Below are 19,903 nucleotides of genomic sequence, written 5' to 3'. Positions count from 1 at the left end.
ACAAAGGTGGGGGGAGGGGAGAGAAAAAGAAAGAAATTAAAAAGAGTAGAAAAGAGGTTAAAAGAGAAAGGTAGAAAAATTAGATTCAGAAAACAACTTCACCTGTCCGCTTTATAAAAGCATTATTCACTTCATGCAATCCAATATTACACCCAAAAAAGCCATTTTCTATAAACAAAAATTATCTTCAATCCTCAAATCCAAATATCATTATTTCTTTCTCTTTTTTTCATGCAAAAAGTCTATGGGAGATTTCCCATGTTTAACAAATTTTAACAATGACTTTTCTGTGATTAAACATGTCGATTTCTCTACCTCAACTAAGTCCGTTAGTTTTGACAGCCATTCTTCCATTGTTGGTGACAAAGGATCCTTCCATCTTTGTGCATAGAGGAACTTGCAAAGAGAGACTATGGATCCATCAATACTATCTATGCTGACTAGTGGACACACTCCAAGATTTCAGACAAGGTTCCTTCCCAGGCCTACTGAGACATGCTGGGGATTGATAGGAGTCCTCTTTCTTGACATTTTAGGAAGAACTCAATAGCACAAGCTGTTCAACAGCAGAACAGGCTGCCTCAGAAGGTGGAGAACTTTCCTTCACTGGGGCAAGAATTCAACTTTGTGCTCTTCTGATACAGTGGTACCTCGGGTTAAGTACTTAATGAGTTCCAGAGGTCAGTTCTTAACCTGAAACTGTTCTTAACCTGAAGTACCACTTTAGCTAATGGGGCCTCCTGCTGCTGCTGCTGCCGCCGCGCCGCCGGAGCACAATTTCTGTTCTCATCCTGAAGCAAAGTTCTTAACCCGAAGTACTATTTTGGGTTAGCGGAGTCTGTAACCTGAAGTGCATGTAACCTGAGGCATATGTAACCCGAGGTACCACTGTAGTTCCCATCAGCGAAAGCAACTTGGCTTGCCAGATGGAACGATTCCTCCTCTCTTCCCCACCTGTTTGCTGTTGCAGGGGTTCTCCTGACCTCCTCTCCAGTCAATTTGGGGGAACACAGGGGAAGGAATAGGGGGAAAGACCCATTGTGCAAGCAAGAAGTCCTTGCACAGTTGAATCCCATCCTAGGAGGTTTTTCTCAGCCAAGAATGGATGGCCACACCTATCAGGGATGCCATCGTGGTGGGTTTCCTGCAACATCTGGCAATGGTTGCATCTCAGGTCCTTTCCAATTCTATCATACTAACACTACCCAATATAGATCTGTCAAAGCTCAAATCCGATTTGATCTCTTAGAGGGATAATTGACGGTTAACTGAGGGCTGCCTGGGCCAAATATGGCTTCCTGTGGTGCCCACAAGTATCGAAACATTATGTGAATCATGGGGCAAGCCGTGGGTTCACATGTACCTGCTAATCGGGAGTGAGCAAATCAGCTCTAGGGTTTTGTACTTCTCAATGTATTAGCCCCCAATCTGTTTTCTCAGGAACGGCTTCCTTATTCACCTAGAAAACTGTTTGTATCAAAATGAAAATGGTACACAGGAGGCCTCTGGCGAGGATTTATTTTAACTTGTTCCTTTGATTTCCCCTCAGCAATGAGCAACGCTCCCATTGTCCTTGCTTGCTTTCTCCCTGGAGCTCTCTGAAATGCCTTTTTCAAAAAGAGAAAGGAAAAAGGAGCACGTTGTGCTGCATGGAAAAAAAGCTATGATGGAAGGGCCAGTCTCATGAATAAAAAGACTGAAATTAGACGAATAGAGTTTCTTTTTCATTGCTGCAGTAGGCGTTAATAACATATCTTGAACCAAGCACGCCATGCAAAAAATAAAAAAAGTTATTCTGGTTAATCCACTTGTTGAAATAAAAGTTGGGTAAGTAATGAAATAGATACATCTTTGGGCCACATAAATATTCTACAGCTTTCCAGGTCTGGATAAATAATAGGTATTGTGAGCCTTTTTCTCGTTGGTATAGATGTCCATTCAGGAAATGACACAAGACATGCAAAGACATTTTAAATACAACAATAACATGGCACTATTCTGTGACATAATATCTTACAGGCCATGTTTCTCTTTATAAATAAAGCTTTAGTGGTTCAATTTGTCATATTCAAAGCAGTACCACTGATACAAGCTGACCTGGATGTGTAGAATTTGGGTATTTTGTTCTAATCCATTTTTTGTTTATCGTTGATTTTATGTTTCGAATGATTTAAAGAGCTGTTTTATCTTTCTTTCTTTTACTGATAATTTTATTGTGTTATTCACTTTGAGGGGTTCTTTTAAACAATCAAGTGTTGTGTGTGTATTGCAATGTTTAGAGAATTAAGAATGTTTAAATCTCTTCCCCTGAAATAAATGAGGCTTCAGAGTTCTTCCAGTTTGGCTGGGTCATCCTTGCTGTGGTAGATGGTGACGATGTTAGTTAATGACTTAATAGTTGCTTTCTTTTACAAAAACAACTCTGAGTAACTTACATCAATAAATAAACAACACATGCATTAAAACCAGCATTAAATAAAACAGAGAAAAATTAAATTCTGATTCTCTCTCACCTCCACCATTACTATGCAGTTCTATCCTTGTACATTTCACTTTATGAGGAATAAGAGGGGAGGTCTCTAAATCCAAACTGCTGATACTCTAGAAATGGACACAAAGGAAGCCAGTCTTCTGCTCTTTTACTTAGAACTGTACTGCTACCAGAATCATTGTTATCATTGATTTACCTGCGTACTGCTTACTTGCCCAAATGGCATTATTGTATCATCAGTTATAAAATATTGACACATAATTAAAGCACACAATGAAAAACAACTCCATCAGAATATCCAAAGCACCCACGATTAAAATAGACAATAAAACTAGCCCGTTACAAAGCACAGCAATTAAAACGGAGGAGCAATCAAAACAATTGGATCAGGAAGCTCAAGTTCAGGGGAACGCTTGTCAAAACAAGCGTGCCTTCAAGAGTCAGCAGAATGACAATATTGATGCGGCCTCTACTATTTCAGCATGGAGGCTGTTCACAACACTTGCACATCTACTGAAAAAGCCCACCATCATGCATGTTGCCCGCTGAAAGTAAATTATATGAAAATGATATACCGGTGGTATTTGACTCCTAATAAGTTAGCAAAAATGTATAGGATAAGTACAAGTATCTGCTGGAAATCTAAAGAAAAAGGTGGCAACTTTTATCATATGTGGTGGACATGTAAGGTAATAAAATCATTCTGGGAAATGATATAAAATGAATTGAAAAAAATGTTTAAAATAACCAGAAGCTTTTTTATTAGGAATTGTAGGTACAAATATTCCAAAGTAGCAGAAAAGACTTTCAATGTATGTGACAACAGCCACACGGATCTTACTAGCCCAGAGATGGAAAGAAGACAAAGTCCCTACCAGAGAGGAATGGCAAACCAAGCTGTTGGACTATGCCATGGGTAGGCAAACTAAGGTCCGGGGGCCGGATTCGGCCCAATCGCCTTCTCAATGTGGCCCGTGGACGGTCCGGGAATCAGCATGTTTTTACATGAGCAGAATGTGTCCTTTTATTTAAAATGCATCTCTGGGCTATTTGTGGGGCATAGGAATTTGTTCATTCCCCCCCCCCCTCAAAATATAGTCCGGCCCCCCACAAGGTCTGAGGGACAGTGGACCAGCCCCCTGCTGAAAAAGTTGCTGACCCCTGGACTATGACAAAATGGCAAAACTGACTGGAAAGCTCAGGAACCAAGACGACCAAAACTTCAATAAAGAATGGGAAAAATGTATAATTTACCTAAGAGACCACTGTAAGCAGATGAAAACATTAGCAGGTTTGCAGTAACACTTGCAATGTAGCAAACATAGGAATAAAATGGAGTGATATAAAACATGGATTATGGAATAATATGCAGTCGAAAAAGCTGACATTTGGACCCAGGGAGTGGAAGGTGGGAAGTACAGAGATTCGGAGAAATCTCTAAACATGGATATGCATTTTGTATTGTTATAATTCTATATTTGTAAAATCAAATAAAAATTATTTGAAAAAGAAAACAGCCCACAGCCATGGTAACATAAACCAAGAATCACCAGGGTGGTGACAAAACTAACAGGGTTGCAGTTGATGAACTTAATGCCCTTCCTGGGTGCTGTGGAGGGGAAGGCTTTTAATTGCGTATCCTGGGGTCTACAGTTATTTAGGGATTTGTTTGTATGTATGTATGTATGTAAGTAAGTAAGTAAGTAAGTATGTATGTACGTATGTATGGGACGAGGGTGGTGCTGTGAGTTAAACCACAGAGCCTAGGACTTGCCGATCAGAAGGTTGGCGGTTCGAATCCCCGCAACGGGGTGAGCTCCCATTGTTTGGTCCCTGCTCCTGCCCACCTAGCAATTCGAAAGCATGTCAAAGTGCAAGTAGATAAATAGGTACCGCTCTGGTGGGAAGGTAAACGGTGTTTCCGTGTGCTGCTCTGGTTCGCCAGAAGCGGCTTAGTCATGCTGGCCACATGACCCAGAAGCTGTACGCTGGCTCCCTTGGTCAGTAAAGGGAGCAACCCCAGAGTCGGCCATGACTGGACCTAATGGTGAGTGGTCCCTTTACCTTTACCTATGTAAGCAGCAGGACCTAAGATTATGCACTTCCTTCATCACTCCTGCAACCCTGCCTCAAATCCCTTCACCGAGCACAAGTTCCTTGCCTTTATTGTTAACCATCTCTACAGTTTTCCCCAGTCTCCTTGCCCATCCTCACAAATTGTTACACCTTCACCTGCATTCTTGCCTTCAACCCCAGACCACCCTGCTCAGTTCTTTTCTTGCATGGGTTCTCTATGGATGAGCGGACAGCTGCACTGGGGAAACCATGCATGTGTGGGCCTTTCTAATGCAGATGTGTGTGTCTTTTTAAAAAATTCATCTTTATTTGATTTTACAAAAATTAGTTTATAGCAGTACCAAATTCATATCCGTATAAAGAGATTTCTCTGAATCTCGCAACTTCCCCCATCCCTTCCATGTATCCTAATGTGAACATTTTCAGCTACATATTATTTCCTAATCTATATTTTGTATTCATCCATATTATCCATAATACAGTGGTACCTCGGTTTAAGAACAGTCCTGCTTACAAACAATTCGGTTTACGAACTCTGCAAAACTGGAAATAGTGTCCCAGTTTGCGAACTTTACCTCAGTCTAAGAACGGAAGCCGAATGGTGGAAGGGCACTGGCAGCGGGAGGCCTCATTAGGGAAAGTATGCCTCGGTTTAAAAACGGATTCGGTTTAAGAACAGACTTCTGGAACCGAGGTACCACTCTACGTGTTACATTACAAGTGATATTAAAACCCTAATGTTTTCATCATAACCTAGACAGCATCTTAAAAAGCAGAGACATCACCTTGCCAACAAAGGTCCGTATAGTTAAAGCTATGGTTTTCCCAGTAGTGATGTATGGAAGTGAGAGCTGGAACATAAAGAAGGCTGATCGCCGAAGAATTGTTCCTTTGAATTATGGTGCTGGAGGAGACTCTTGAGAGTCCCATGGACTGCAAGAAGATCAAACCTATCCATTCTGAAGGAAATCAGCCCTGAGTGCTCACTGGAAGGACAGATCCTGAAGCTGAGGCTCCAATACTTTGGCCACCTCATGAGAAGAGAAGACTCCCTGGAAAAGACCCTGATGCTGGGAAAGATGGAGGGCACAAGGAGAAGGGGACGACAGAGGACGAGATGGTGGGACAGTGTTCTCAAAGCTACCAGCATGAGTTTGACCAAACTGCGGGAGGCAGTGGAAGACAGGAGTGCCTGGCGTGCTCTGGTCTATGGGGTCACAAAGAGTCGGACATGACTAAACGACTAAACAACAACCACCATGTTTTCATCTGTTTACAGTGGTCTCCTATGTAAATTATAAATGTCTCCCATTCTTTTTTTTTAAAAAAAAATTCACTTGGTTCCTGAGCTTTCCAGTCAGTTTTGCCATTTTGGTGTAGTCCATCAGCTTAGGTCCTCTCTCGTAGGGACTGTTTCTTCTTTCCATCTCTGGGCTAGTGGCATCTGTGTGGCTATTGTTGCATACATAAAAAGTCTTTTCCTGCAGATATGTGGGTCAATACCAAGATGTCCACGGTCCCCTTCTCCATGCCTATAAGCTATGCATGGGGAGGGGGGACTCAATAGGGCTTGCCACTGCCGGACATATGTTTCATGTGTTAAGATCAAAAGGGGCTCTCCTGGTAGTTCCTGCATTAGATGAGGCACAAAGTTGAAATATACTCGGAGTTGAGAGTGGATTTCATGCTCTTATTCAGCTCATAGTGGTGAGGAGGAATGGAAGTTCCACCAGAATGTCTGCTTTATATACATTATTTACACAATGGGCCCCACCTGATTGGCTAATTCCGGGATTCTCCTGTAGGCCAATCAGGTTGCGGATTCACTTCCACCTGGAGCTGGATTGGGTGGCTCCTGTGGACCAATCAGACTGCTGTATTCTGGATCCTATTGTTCTAGGACCAATCAGACTGCTGCATTCTGAATCCTATTGTTCTAGGGCCAATCAGACAGCTGCATTTTGGATCCTATTCAACTCAGTACATAACAGAAGTGCAGGTGTCCCCATTGAAGGACATCTCCCCTCCCCTCCATATTCTTTTAGATGTCAGGTGAAAACCCACCTTTCTTTGCTTGGCTTTTAGTGCCCGATGGGTTAAGCCATTTTGGTGGGGGGGTTTTAATCAAGTTATTTACAACAGCTGGGATAGTTCAGTCAGTAGAGCATGAGACTCCTTAATCTCAGGGTTGTGGGTTGGAGCCCCACCTTGGGCATTGCAGAGGGATGAATTAGATGACCCTCATGGTCCCTTCCAACTCTGCAATTCTATGATGGTACATAATTTACAAGAATTGTTTAACGCTTCCGTTTATTGTGCTTTTAGATTACCATACGTTGTGTAACCTGTCCTGTGCCCCCCTTTTGTTAAGGGCCATATATAAATCTCTTAAGAGATAGATAGATAGATAGATAGATAGATAGACAGATAGATAGATAGATGGTTTTCTCCTCCTTTTAAGTTACTCTCCTTTAGTGCTCCCATTGATGTCAAGATGTGTTCCTTTCCAAAACACTTAACTGGTACCATGTCTCTCTCTCTCTCCTTTCAAATCCTTCCTCAAAACCACTTTTCCCACAAAGCCTTTTGCCCAGCCCCTTAATTCCATCAGTTATCCTGCACAACTGGAAGGAAGACAAAGCATTTCCTCTTGTTCATATTCCTCTCTCTTTACTGTTTCTTCTTCTGTTCCTTCTTTCCCTCAGATGATTTCCCAGTGTTTACAGAAGAAAGAGACAGGAACAGAGCAGATGTCATATATAATACAATAATAAGTGTTTAATTTATATCCCACCCACCTTTCTGGGTTTCCCCAGCCACTCTGGACGGCTTACAACACAACAAAGCATCAAACGTTAAAACAACAACAACAACCAAACAAACCAACCAATAAATCAACAGAAACCAACAACAACAATAATAATAGCAATAATAAACAGTTTACATTTATACCCAAATTAAAATAACCGCCAACCCCAATTAAACATTTCACCAACATCAACCCAACAAAAACAAAACAGAGGAACCAAAATTTGAACATTTTAAAACACTTTAGCCAGTTGTCCCAACCCAAGAGTTATTCCAGCAATGTCCTTCCGGCCTCCCAGGAGCCTTTTAGGAAGGGCACAAACTGGCTTCAAATCAGTGTGAAGGTAAGTAGAAATATGCATCCATGAATACAAAAGAATAATACAAAAATGAATTATTATCATCATCATCATCATTAATTTATTTATACCCCGCCCAACAGAGACAATGTAAATTTTTTTTTTAAGGTAGTGTATTTTGAGTCTATGGACCACAATAAAATTTTCTGTGAGTGTGTGTGTGTGTGTACATAAAAAAAAATACAGTGCCATGCATTCCAAACTCTAGGATAATAGGATGGTGGATTTTTACTGTGGCCCTTATTTCTACCATAAAAAATGAGTGCCAAGTCAAAACAAATTTCTTTGATTTACAGTGGTACCTCGGGTTAAGTACTTAATTCGTTCCGGAGGTCCGTTCTTAACCTCAAACTGTTCTTAACCTGAAGAACCACTTTAGCTAATGGGGCCTCCTGCTGCTGCCGCGCCGCCGGAGCACGATTTCTGTTCTCATCCTGAAGCAAAGTTCTTAACCTGAGGTACTATTTCTGGGTTAGCGGAGTCTGTAACCTGAAGCGTATGTAACCTGAGGTACCACTGTATTTGATACCATGAAGAAATAATATTTTGAGTCACTATTTCCATAGGAAATAGGAATCCATGTGTCTCCTATTCAGTTTGTAGGCCTCCTTAGGGGCAGAGCTCATGCAGAAGATCTGAGGTTCCATCCTTCATGTCTCCAGGATGGTCTGGGGAAACGCCCCCCCCCAAAAAAAAAAACCCTGCCGCCCATCAGTGTTGATAACCCTGAGACAGATGGACCCCATGCTCTGACTTGGTCTAAAGTAGCTTTCTATGTTTCTGACTATCCTTGCTACCCTTTTGCTTTTACTGGAAAAAGCAAACAGATGGGCTGAAACACTACAATTATACTGTGTAATTATGAAAGAAAGCACAATTAAACATTTCCTAGAAGGGCCCAGAGCCAGATCACATTAGCTGTGCTCAATTTCCATTGAAATGAATGGGAACTAGCGATATAAGTGGAAGCAGCCCCAATCAATGGGTCAAGCAGAACCTCCCGTTGATTTCAATGGGTCAGGGTTTCCCGTACAGCATGCAAGTGTTATTCAGACAGATTCTCCCCTCCCAGAAAAAAAAGAGAGATGACTTTGCATCCTTGTCTCAGGTCTAAAGTATAAAGCGGGTGCAGAACATTATCTTGACTGAAATGGTAGTTTTTAGATTTTACCATGACAGCCTGTCTGACTGCCAAGGCTACAAAGATCTGCCAGGGGGCATGTGGAGGGCAGGAGAAGGAAATATCTTTAGCACATCTGCGTCTTTATAAAGCATCTCATTCCTTATGGGACTTGCTGAAGAAGACATGGGTAATTCATGGATGACTGAATCAAGGTTTTCCTTCTGAACAGTGTTGTTGTTGTTGTTTAGTCATGTCCGACTCTTCATGACCCCATGGACCAGAGCACGCCAGGCACTCCTGTCTTCCACTGCCTCCCGCAGTTGGGTCAAACTCATGCTGGTAGCTTCGAGAACACTGTCCAACCATCTCATCCTCTGTCGTCCCCTTCTCCTCGAGGCTTTTCCAGGGAGTCTTCTCTTCTCATGAGGTGGCCAAAGTATTGGAGCCTCAGCTTCACGATCTGTTCTTCCAGTGAGCACTCAGGGCTGATTTCCTTAAGAATGGATAGGTTTTATCTTCTTGCAGTCCATGGGACTCTCAAAAGTCTCCTCCAGCACCATAATTCAAAAGCATCAATTCTTCGGCGATCAGCCCTCTTTATGGTCCAGCTCTCACTTCCATACATCACTACTGGGAAAACCATAGCTTTAACTATATGGACCTTTGTTGGCAAGGTGATGTCTCTGTAGCCAATGCTAGTCCTACTTAGAGTAGACTTACTGCAGTTAATGGGCCTAAGTTAGCCATGTGTACTAAGTTCAATGTGTCTACTAGGATTGGATCCAACCCATTGTGTCCTGTGGCCAGGAAGCAGCAAAAGAAAGCAATATACACTTACTAGACAAAACATTTCTAGCCCACTGGGCATCAGTGCCCAGTGAATTGGCAATGCCAGCAGCCTACACATGATTTCTATCTAAAATTGTATCTGGAGCTTTAGGCTATCCATATGATGGTGTCAGGAAGCCCAGAACTGGCCACTTCCCAGAGCTATTAAGGAAAGAGCGAACAGGTGGCAGCCAGACGCTGCCGGTGAAAATCAAGACCGAGCTCTCCTAGTCCAGTCTGCTTTGACCTTCTCTTGTGCTAGGGAAGGAATTCAAGAAGCAAAGGTCATAGCTACAGCAGAGATGGGCAGACTTCAGCCTTGTAGGCAGTGGAAGTGCTGGACCAGTGCCTTGCCTCAGTAATGAACTGGATGAAAGCCAACAAACTGAAGCTCAATCCAGATAAGACACTGTTAGTGGGTGGTTCCCTAGACCAGATGGGTGGGAGATTACCTGCTCTTGATGGGGTTATACTTCCTCTGAAGGAGCAGGTTCATAGCTTGAGGGTCCTCCTGGATCCTTTGCTGTCGCTCGAGGCTCAGGTGGCTTCAGCGGCCCGGAGTGCCTTCCATCAGCTTCGGCTGGTGGCCCAGCTATGCCCTTATCTGGACAGGGACAGCCTAACTACTGTTGCCTATGCTCAGGTTAGATTACTGCAATGCGTTACACATAGGGCTGCCTCTGAAGATGGTTCGGAAACTTCAGCTGGTGCAGAATTCAGCAGCCAGGTTGCTCACAGGAGCAAGACGGTTTGAGCATGTTACACCGATCCTGGTCTGACTGCACTTCCATCATCCCTAGCTAGCAAGACCAGTGGTCAGGAATGATGGGAACTGTAGTCCAAAAGCAGTTAGAGACCCAAGCTTAGGAAACATTGCTCTAATGTGTCCTTTTCCAGAAAAAGAAATGGGGGGGGGGGGATGATGGTTAGTTGTTATTGTTGTTAGACAATTAGGAGGTAGAAATACTTGCAAATCACTCAAGAGATCTACTAGTAGAGCCCAACCAGGGGGGCCATCTTGAATATAATATTGAGGGGCCCAGTTAAGCACTGTCCTGCACAACTGATCACAAGACACAAGGGCACACACATCATTTGAATGCCAATGCCAGTGTATAAGACAAGTACAAATACCTGCTGGAAATGTAAGGGGAAAGAAGGCATATTCTACCATATGTGGTGGATGTGTAAGGTAATAAAAGCATTCTTGGAAATGATATACAGTGGCGCCTCGGTTTAAGAACAGTCCTGTTTATGAATGATTCGGTTTATGGACACCGCAAAATCGGAAATAGTGTTCCAGTTTGCAAACTTTACGAACGGTGGAAGTGCACCGGCGGCGGGAGGCCTCATTAGGGAAAGCATGCCTCGGTTTAAGAACGGATTTGGTTTAAGAACGGACTTCCGGAACGGATTAAGTTTGTAAACTGAGGTACCACTATATAATGAACTGAAAAAAATGTTTTAAACAACCTTTGTAAAACAACAACACAGAAGCTTTTTTATTAGGAATTGTAGGTACCAAAATCCCAAAGGAACATAAAAGACTTTTGATGTATACGACAACAGCCACGCCGATGTTACTAGCCCAGAGATGGAAAGAATGTCCCTACCTGAAAAGAATGGCAAACCAAGCTGTTGGACTATGCCAAAATGGCAAAACTGACCAAAACTTCAGAATGGGGGGAAATTATAATTTATCTAGGAGACTACTGTAAACAGATGAAAACATTAGCAGGGGTCTAATAATCCAATAATATGGATTATGAAATAATATGCAGTTGAGAAGGTGTAGAATAGGACCCACAGAGGGGAAGGTGAGAAGTCCAAAAATTCGGAGAAATCTCTAAATATGGAAATGTAATTTGGATTTTTATACTTTTATATTTGTAAAATCATTATATATCTATCTATCATCTATCTATCTATCTATCTATCTATCTATCTATCTATCTATCTATCTAGCACCATTAAACAATTATTCAACATATTAAAGGGGGGGGGGAGAATGGCAATGCCCATCAACTGGAAGGGACAGAATCCTCAAATATTTTATGGCGGGGGGACAGGAGACAGAAAAGACTTCAGCCCCTAGGGGTTGGCTCATATGATCCCAACCTAATTGAAAACTTTCCATTTCAGTTTCTTTTCTAAAATATTTTCTATTGGTTTTAGAGAAACACAAACAGAACAAAAAGAAAGAATACAAGGAATCCAAGATATAAACCATAACAGTTAATTTCAGTTTCTCTGTTGCCATGTTTTCCGTTTTAAATTAGGTTCTCCACACTTCCACAAGAGATTGAGAATTATTATTTTTTAATCTTCATGAAAATGCACTAGCATTTTCTCCTGATATAGGCATGTGTGTATGCGGTTGCACCTAATAGGGATGCTTTTGCAAAGCAATTCCCCCAAATATAATATATTCTTGCATGTTATTTTTACTAATACATGCACTTTATTCCCACTAATACCAGTATATGCATTTTTGCACACACTGATGGAAAATTGCATATCAAAATTCAGAGATAGCTGTGTTTCGCTTCTCATATTGTTTCAGAAAGTGAGAATTGGGTCGATTTGTCTTTAAAATGCCAACAGAATCAAATTTCTTCCCTACTCTTTTCCTCTAATCTACAGCACAACCTGGAAGATTAGGCAAGGACAACGATGAGGCAAAAAGCAGGCATATTGAAAACACCTTGGAGTGTCTGCAGCAGCTGCAAAAGGAGTAAGCGAAGCATATCGGACAATCCTCATTTCTCAACCCTTCCCAACGACGCAGGAAGAAGAAGAAAAATCACCAAATATGAGGTTAGATTACAGGGTTTTACAGTGCAAAAGGTTTGCATTAAAATTCCTTGCGTTCTCACTCTCAGCAAAAGACATGCAAGTGGTTTCTTCCAGCAGTAGATCAAACTCTTCGCTGTTTAAAATAATTTCAGCCTTGCATGTCCCATATCTTGTAAAAAAATCACATATCCATGTCTGAAAATCATACATTCTGGGACGTGTTTATGATTGGAACAGTCCCTTTGGAATTAATTTGCGTGATGCAATTGATTTGGCTTTTTAAATCCTCTGGAATGTTTTTGGGAGTAAAATGCAGATTGCAGTTGTCTAGCAATATAGTATTTTATTTATTTTAACGCCAGTTCCAATAATCCAGGATGCTACTTTACAGGACCCCAAGAGCTTTGGGCTGATTTCTTTCTTTCTTTCTTTCTTTCTTTCTTTCTTTCTTTCTTTCTGCTGGGCATCATCCCCTCTGCTAGTCCAAATTCCGAAAGCGGCTCTGGCTGAAGTCCTGCTGTCCAAGGAACAGAAACCCAAAGCTTCAATGGGTGGGTGGCACTAGTTGTGCTGTCATCTGGATCGTGGCCATCGCTTTTCTCTTCTGCAGCATTAATTACTAGTGCAGAATGGTCTGCTGGTGCTGATGATTTGCTGGCTGTTACTCTCCTTTTTGAAAGCTTTAAGGAAGTCATGTAGCATTTGATTAATAACAGCTTACGGGAGCTCATGCCAGTGAAAGATATTGGCCTGGTTTCTTCCCTCTTGGCCCTTTTTTGCCTGACCCAATTCTGTACCACATTTCGTGGTACAGGTCTGGGCTTTAAACCTCCATGTCTGAGCATTTTGGTTTTGGGGGTTTGTTTGTTTTTGTCCTGGCGCTTTCCCAAGGAAAACTCATGTTTGACCACTGAATTGGAGCAAATGGCCATCCAAGTTTTCCACGGAATACCATTTGCTCCAATTCAGCGATAAAATGCAGTGTTTCCTGGGGAAAGTACTGGGAGGGAAAGAACCACACAAAAAGTGTGGTGCAAAAGGAAGTCTGGATAAGCCCTTAAGTGTGTTGTTCGAACCAGGACTTGTGGTTAAACTCTGTCCTTGCTAACCACGAAGCAGCACAAACCTTGGCTACACTGAAGAGCCCTACAGCTGCCTTTATTGACTTACCGTATTTTTTGCTCTATAAGACACACTTTTTCCTTCCTAAAAAGTAAGGGGAAATGTGTGTGCGTCTTATGGAGTGAATGCAGGCTGCACAGCTATCCCAGAAGCCAGAACACCAAGAGGGATCGCTGCACAGCGATTCCTCTCGCTGTTCTGGCTTCCTCTCGCTGTTCTGGCTTCTGGGATTCAGAATATTTTTTCCCCTTGTTTTTCTCCTCCAAAAAACTAGGTGCGTCTTATAGAGCGAAAAATACGGTATTTGAATTGTTCCATCATTGCTCAGAACAATGTGTTATTGGGAATGGTAATGAGTCCCTTTCTACGCAGAATAAAGGTTAAAAAATCCCAAAAGGTCAAGGACCCTTGGACGGTTAAGCCCAGTCAAAGGCGACTATGGAATTGCAGCGCTCATCTTGCTTTATGGCCGAGAGAGGCGGTGATTGTCCACAGACAGCTTTCCAGGTCATGCGGCCAGCACGTCTAAACCTCTACTGGCGCACAGAGGACCATGATGGAAGCCAGAGCGCACAAAAACGCCATTTACCTTCCCACCACAGTGGTAACTATTTATCTACTTGCACTGGTGTGCTTTCAAATTGCTAGGTTGGCAGGAGCTGGGACCGAGCAACGGGAGCTCACCCCACTGCGGGGATTTGAACCACCGACCTTCTGATCGGCAAGCCCATGAGGCTCAGTGGTTTAGACTACGGTGCACCCGCAAAGCTACTAGAAAGCAATCTTGTGGGTAGAACTGCATATGGTGGACCATATGGAGAGGCAGTATAGCTCAAGGACATAGCACACACTCTGCATGGCCAGGTTCACTTCCCGCCATGTCCAGTTAAAAGGATCTGATAGCAGGGATGGACTCTCTGTCCGAGAAGTCCTGGAAGGTCACTGCCAGTCAACGTGGAGAATATTCGGCTAGGTGGATAAACAGAGAGCAGTTCCCAGGTCTGTTTCTGTGATCTGCTGCCCAAGAAACTCACATTGTAGTTCAGGCATTTCTGTACAGTCTCCCTTGCCCCCCACCCTTTTAGTACAGCACTTTCCAGAGTAGTTATTACCTTGTTCCTGAAAGAAGCCTTGCCTTTTGGGAACCAGAAACACATTCCCCGCACGCCTCCACAGAGAAAAATGGGAGAGCACACGTAAAGTTGTTACTTCTCAATAGAGAGCTGTTTTGGGGGAAATCAGTGCTCTTGTTTTACTTCTCCCCAAAGAAATCGAGGGCAGCACCACAGAGAAATCAATACCCTCCTGCTACTCTAGTAGTTCATATAAATCAAGGTAGCTATCAAAGTTTAAAGCCAGGGAAATAAAGATAGCGTTTTTTTAAAAATGCTATGTGCTGACACCCACAGTCTAATACATGTGATTAGGTTACTAAAAATTTGTTTACACATACGATTGGGTAGCCCTAGCCACTCCGGGTGTCTTCCAACAGAATATACCAAAACACAACAGAACATCACACATTACAGTGGTACCTCGGGTTACAAATGCTGCAGGTTACAGACTTTGCTAACCCAGAAATAGTACCTTGGGTTAAGAACTTTGCTTCAGGATGAGAACAGAAACTGTGTGGCGGTGGCGCAGTGGCAGCGGGAGGCCCCATTAACTAAAGTGGTACCTCAAATTAAGAACAGTTTCAGGTTAAGAACGGACCTCTAGAGCGAATTAAGTTCTTAACGCGAGGTACCACCGTAAAAGCTTCCCAATACAGGGAGGGAACTTTTTTCATATGTGGTGAGCATGTAAAAAGGTTAAAGAATATTGGGAAATGATTTACAAGATAAAAAAAAAATGTTTAAAACAACTTTCCCAAAAAGACCGGAGGTATTTTTGCTAGGAATCGTTCAGACAGAGGTCCCCAGGTGACGGGCGGGGGGGGGGGTGTATTTATGTATGCAACAACAGCAGCCTGAGTTTTGTTAGCCTCAAAATGGAAAGTAAGGGAAGTCCAAGGTAAGGAGGATTGGCAACTTAAGATGACAGAATTTGCAGACGTAGCTGGTGTAACGTATAGAATAAGAGAGCAAGAAGAACATGCATTTAAAGAGGAGTGGAATATATCTTTTTTGCTGAGTATATGGAAAATAATTATGCACAGCTGAAAATGCTGGCAGCATTAAGGTAAATTCAACAGAATAATAAACACTTGAGCAATGTAAGATAGGAGAACTTCCTTTTGCACCACACTTTTTGTGTGGCTCTTTCCCCTCTCAGCGCTTTCCCCAGGAAACACTGCATTTTATTGCTGAATTGGAGCAAATGGTATTCCGTAGAAAACCTGGACTGCCATTTGCTCCAATTCAGCGGTCAAACACGAGTTTTCCTCGGGAAAGCGTCAGGACTGAATAAAACAGTTTTGGTAAAATATGCAGGAATGGTGGATAAACTAATTGAACGATGGAAGGGGAAGGAAGTCACTGAATGTATGGTACTATGTAAGATTTTTATTTTGAGGCGTAAAATTGAAAACTTAATAAAATCTCTCTCTTTCTCTCTAGCTTCCCAATGCAGGGCTGCCTTCAGATGCCTACAAAGGTCATGTAGTTATTTATCTCCTTGAGTGGCTGGGGAAACCCAGACAGATGGGCAGGGCATAAGTAAAAAATTATTTTTTCTAGTAGCACCTTAGAGACCAACGAAGTTTGGTATTGGTATGAGCTTTCGTGTGCATGTACACTTCTTCAAATGCATCTGAAGTTTGTCTTGGTCCCAGAGGGCAATAGCAGCCCAGGGAGGACAGTGTAGACTGAGGAAACTTGCCCAAGAAAGGAAGATTAATTTTCCCGATCCCACAGAAGTTCTAATCATAATTTTGTACCCCTCATCCTACTCAGGGCAGTTGCTCATTTTTATAAAACAAAAATGTGTGAGATCCTTGCAATGTTTAAAGAATTACTCTCATGTTTTCCCAAGTATTCCTTACATAAGAGAACTATGAATAGTTCCAATCCAGGTTTGACTCAGGACTCAGGATGATTTTTACACACACACCCCTCAACTTACTTAGGCAGCTATGAAAGATACTTGTAGGTCTCACTCTTCCAGTTCCTACAATAATCATTTTAATAAAACCATGAAGGCTCTTCCACTCTGGACCACAGATCAAATGTGTAATGGCTAATGTAACCCTCAGGGATGGCATTTATTTCAAACTAATCAATTCAGGTAAAAGGGGATACTCCCAGGCTCAGCTGGTCCTTTAAAATCATAAAATAGAAAATCAAGAGATTCAGTGCCTAATTCAGATCAGTGCTTTTCTCAGCTGTAGCCTAGCAAGCATCTGACACCACCTACAGTTTGACATCTTGAAGTACTAGGCAAATTGGTGGACGTTTTTTCAAGGAATGCAGACGCACTTTTAAAATCTATGCATGTACTCAGATGTTGAGAGAGACACAGAGAGCCTGAACTGGCTTTCGATTTTGCTAAACAAATTTATTCAGAGTTAGAAAGGATTGTCGTAGAGCCTCACAGAAGTGGCCGGCTTAGCCTGAAAACCCCTAGGAAGATGCCATGCATATGTAACAAGAGGGAATGTGGAAATTTACTAGCTAAAGCACTGTGGCTCTTATTGCAGCATTCGACCTGTTATTTTAAAGCACAGCTCAGCATAAGAACTGTTTCGTATACTTTTTTATTATTAATAATAGAAATTTCTTAGATTTATTTATTTTATTACATTTGATGGATTGATCTACTGATTAAATCCATTCAAGTATGAAGACAACTTATTTCTGAGTCTGCAATCCTCCATCTGCCTCAAAAGATCCCATCAACCTCGCCTCTGAAAATTTTTACATATCACTTAGGAAAACAAGTGAACTAATGCCAGTGTACTGGAAGAAGCAAAGATTCCCAGTGTTGAAGCAATGATTCTTCAACATCAGCTTCATTGGACTGGTCATGTTGTGTGGATGTCTGATGATCGTCTTCCAAAGCAACTACTCTATTCCCAACTCAAGAATGGAAAGCGTAATGCTGGTGGTCAACAAAAGAGGTTTAAAGACTCTCTCAAGGCAAATCTTAAAAAATGCAGTATAAGCACCGATAATTGAGAAACATTGGCCTGCGAGCGCTCAAACTGGAGAACAGCTTTTACCAAAAGTGTCATGGACTTTGAAGACGCTCAAACTCAGGACAAAAGGGAGAAATGTGCTAAGAAGAAGGCACACTTGGCAAACCGTCGCCATGATCGACTCCCGCCCAGAAACCTATGTCCCCACAGTGGAAGGACATGTGGATCCAGAATTGGCCTCCACAGTCACTTACGGACTCACTGTTAAAACCGTGTTCATGGAAGACAATCTTACTCGTCTACGAGTGATTGAAGAAGAAGACCTGGAGAAAAAAGTCAAATTGAACTAAGGGGCATTGACTTCCGAGTAAACATCAATTGGATGACTGCACAGATGTCTAGAACAGCATTATGATATTGGCAGCTTTATTTTCAATTCCTTTCCTAATGATCCCTAGCACAGAATGTGCCTTTTCCACACATGCTGTGCACTGGATTGACACTTTCATCCAGCAATGGCTCCAAGGTCATGTTCCTGGTCAGTTACTGCTAGTTCAGACCCTGCGAGCATATACATGAAATTAATATTTTTGCCTCCTGAGACACATCACTTCACATTTGTCTACTACACAGACTTGCATTTGCCATTTTATTGCCCATTCACTCCATTTGGGAAAGTCCTCTTCAAGCTTTCTGCAATCTCTGTTTGTCCCCTGAGCAATTTATAAGCGTCAGATTGACTTGGCCATCTCACTGCCCACCCCTAATTCTAGATCGTTTGTGTTATGTACTGAGTTGAAATAGGATCCAAATTGCAGCAGTCTGATTGGTCCTAGAACAATAGGAATCAGAATGCAGCAGTCTGATTGGTCCACAGGAGCCACCCAATCCAACTCCAGGTGGAAGTGAATCCACAACCTGATTGGCCTACAGGAGAATCCCAGAATTAGCCAATCATGTGGGGCCCATTGTGTAAATAATGTATACACAGCAGACATTTCGGGGGAACTTCCATTCCTCACCACTATGAGCTGAATAAAGAGTATGAAATCCACACTCGACTCTGAGTATATTTCAGTTTGTTAACAAGTTAAAAAGGACAGGCCCCCAAACTGATCCTTAGGAGACCCTGCTTTCTATTTATCTCCCTTCAAAAAACTGCCCATTTATTCCTTCTCTCTGCGTCCTGCTACCTTAAGCAATTCCTGACTCATAAGAGGACTTCTCCACTTATTCCTTGACAGCTAAGCTTACTCATGAGTCTTTGGTGAGGTACCTTGGCAAACAATCGCTGCTGTGGGCCAGGCAGGAAAAAAATGTGATATTAGCTGTGCTTTTTTGCTAAAAGAAATATTAAGGGGTACTCTCATTTTCCTACTCATATTGAAATACTGCCCCTCAATGAGGCCAAACTTCAATTCTCAAAATGTTTAAAGGTATGCATACCCCCAGAAAAAAGCACTGGATATTAGTGATGCCTCTGAAATGCCACCCCCCCCCCCCAAAATACCGGTAACCTGGAACAATAAGAGAAAGGGTGATGGTGATATCTCTGCAGTGTCCTCTCCTAAACATCTTGGGAACAAGCAGGGGAAAGGTGATAATTATTATGATAGTGAGAATAATGATGACGCCTCAGTTCTGGGCTTCTCCCCAACAACTTTGGAACAATCATGTTGTAGAGCATGCTGCGGAAACGATTGTCATATCCCAGCCCCTCGCACCCTCTCTCAAGCAGTTGCTTGTTCCAATGCCTGAGGGAAAACAAACACAGCAGCAATAGTAAGGTCCCCACATTTCCCAAAAGCTCTCTATGGCCGGCAGGCAGCAAAATAAGAGGCATTCAATTCCTGAACTCATTGCTCCACCCCAAAGACACACATATTTTTAAAAGCCTCTCAAGCGGCTGCCTGCTCCAAGTGCCCAGCAGGCAGCAAACCAATTACCTAGAGAAACAGGCAGGTGGATCCTGCAGATCTTTCCAGTATTGTATTTCCATACAGGAAACGGATTAAACTGTTGAATTTCTGCCTGCCTCACAGCTATCAAAGAGACAACAAACCTGTTCTCCCCCAATGCCAACCCTGAAGCAAAGACTATGTTGCCATTCTGTGCCCACTCACCAGGCAGTAAAGCCTAATAAACACAAATAGATTTACTACTGAATAGACATTTATACTACTGTACTGTAAATTAACTATACAGCGGATTATTAGCGAGCGCTT

At 42.4% G+C, this 19,903-nt stretch overlaps 2 protein-coding genes and 2 long non-coding RNA genes across 7 annotated transcripts in view; 2 read left to right on the top strand and 2 right to left on the bottom strand.

Moving 5' to 3' along the window:
- KCNS3 (potassium voltage-gated channel modifier subfamily S member 3) overlaps nt 1–19,903 on the bottom strand; it is a 466,063-nt gene that overhangs the window by 243,469 nt on the left and 202,691 nt on the right. The window lies entirely within an intron of this gene.
- Nucleotides 1–19,903, top strand: part of LOC310840754 — a 190,788-nt gene that overhangs the window by 36,307 nt on the left and 134,578 nt on the right. The gene's annotated exons all lie outside the window — the stretch shown is intronic.
- Nucleotides 1–19,903, bottom strand: part of VSNL1 (visinin like 1) — a 107,482-nt gene that overhangs the window by 73,446 nt on the left and 14,133 nt on the right. The window lies entirely within an intron of this gene.
- On the top strand, nt 412–16,258 carry LOC310840814. Its single transcript, XR_014562167.1, has 3 exons — nt 412–3,407; nt 12,329–12,502; nt 16,175–16,258. It is a non-coding gene; the product is annotated as an uncharacterized lncRNA (long non-coding RNA).

Source organism: Podarcis gaigeae (assembly GCF_964106915.1).
Source record: "Podarcis gaigeae genome assembly, chromosome: 3".
Classification (NCBI taxonomy): domain Eukaryota; kingdom Metazoa; phylum Chordata; class Lepidosauria; order Squamata; family Lacertidae; genus Podarcis; species Podarcis gaigeae.
The sequence above is the reverse complement of the archived record's forward strand: the minus strand, read 5'-3'. Positions and strand labels throughout refer to the sequence as shown.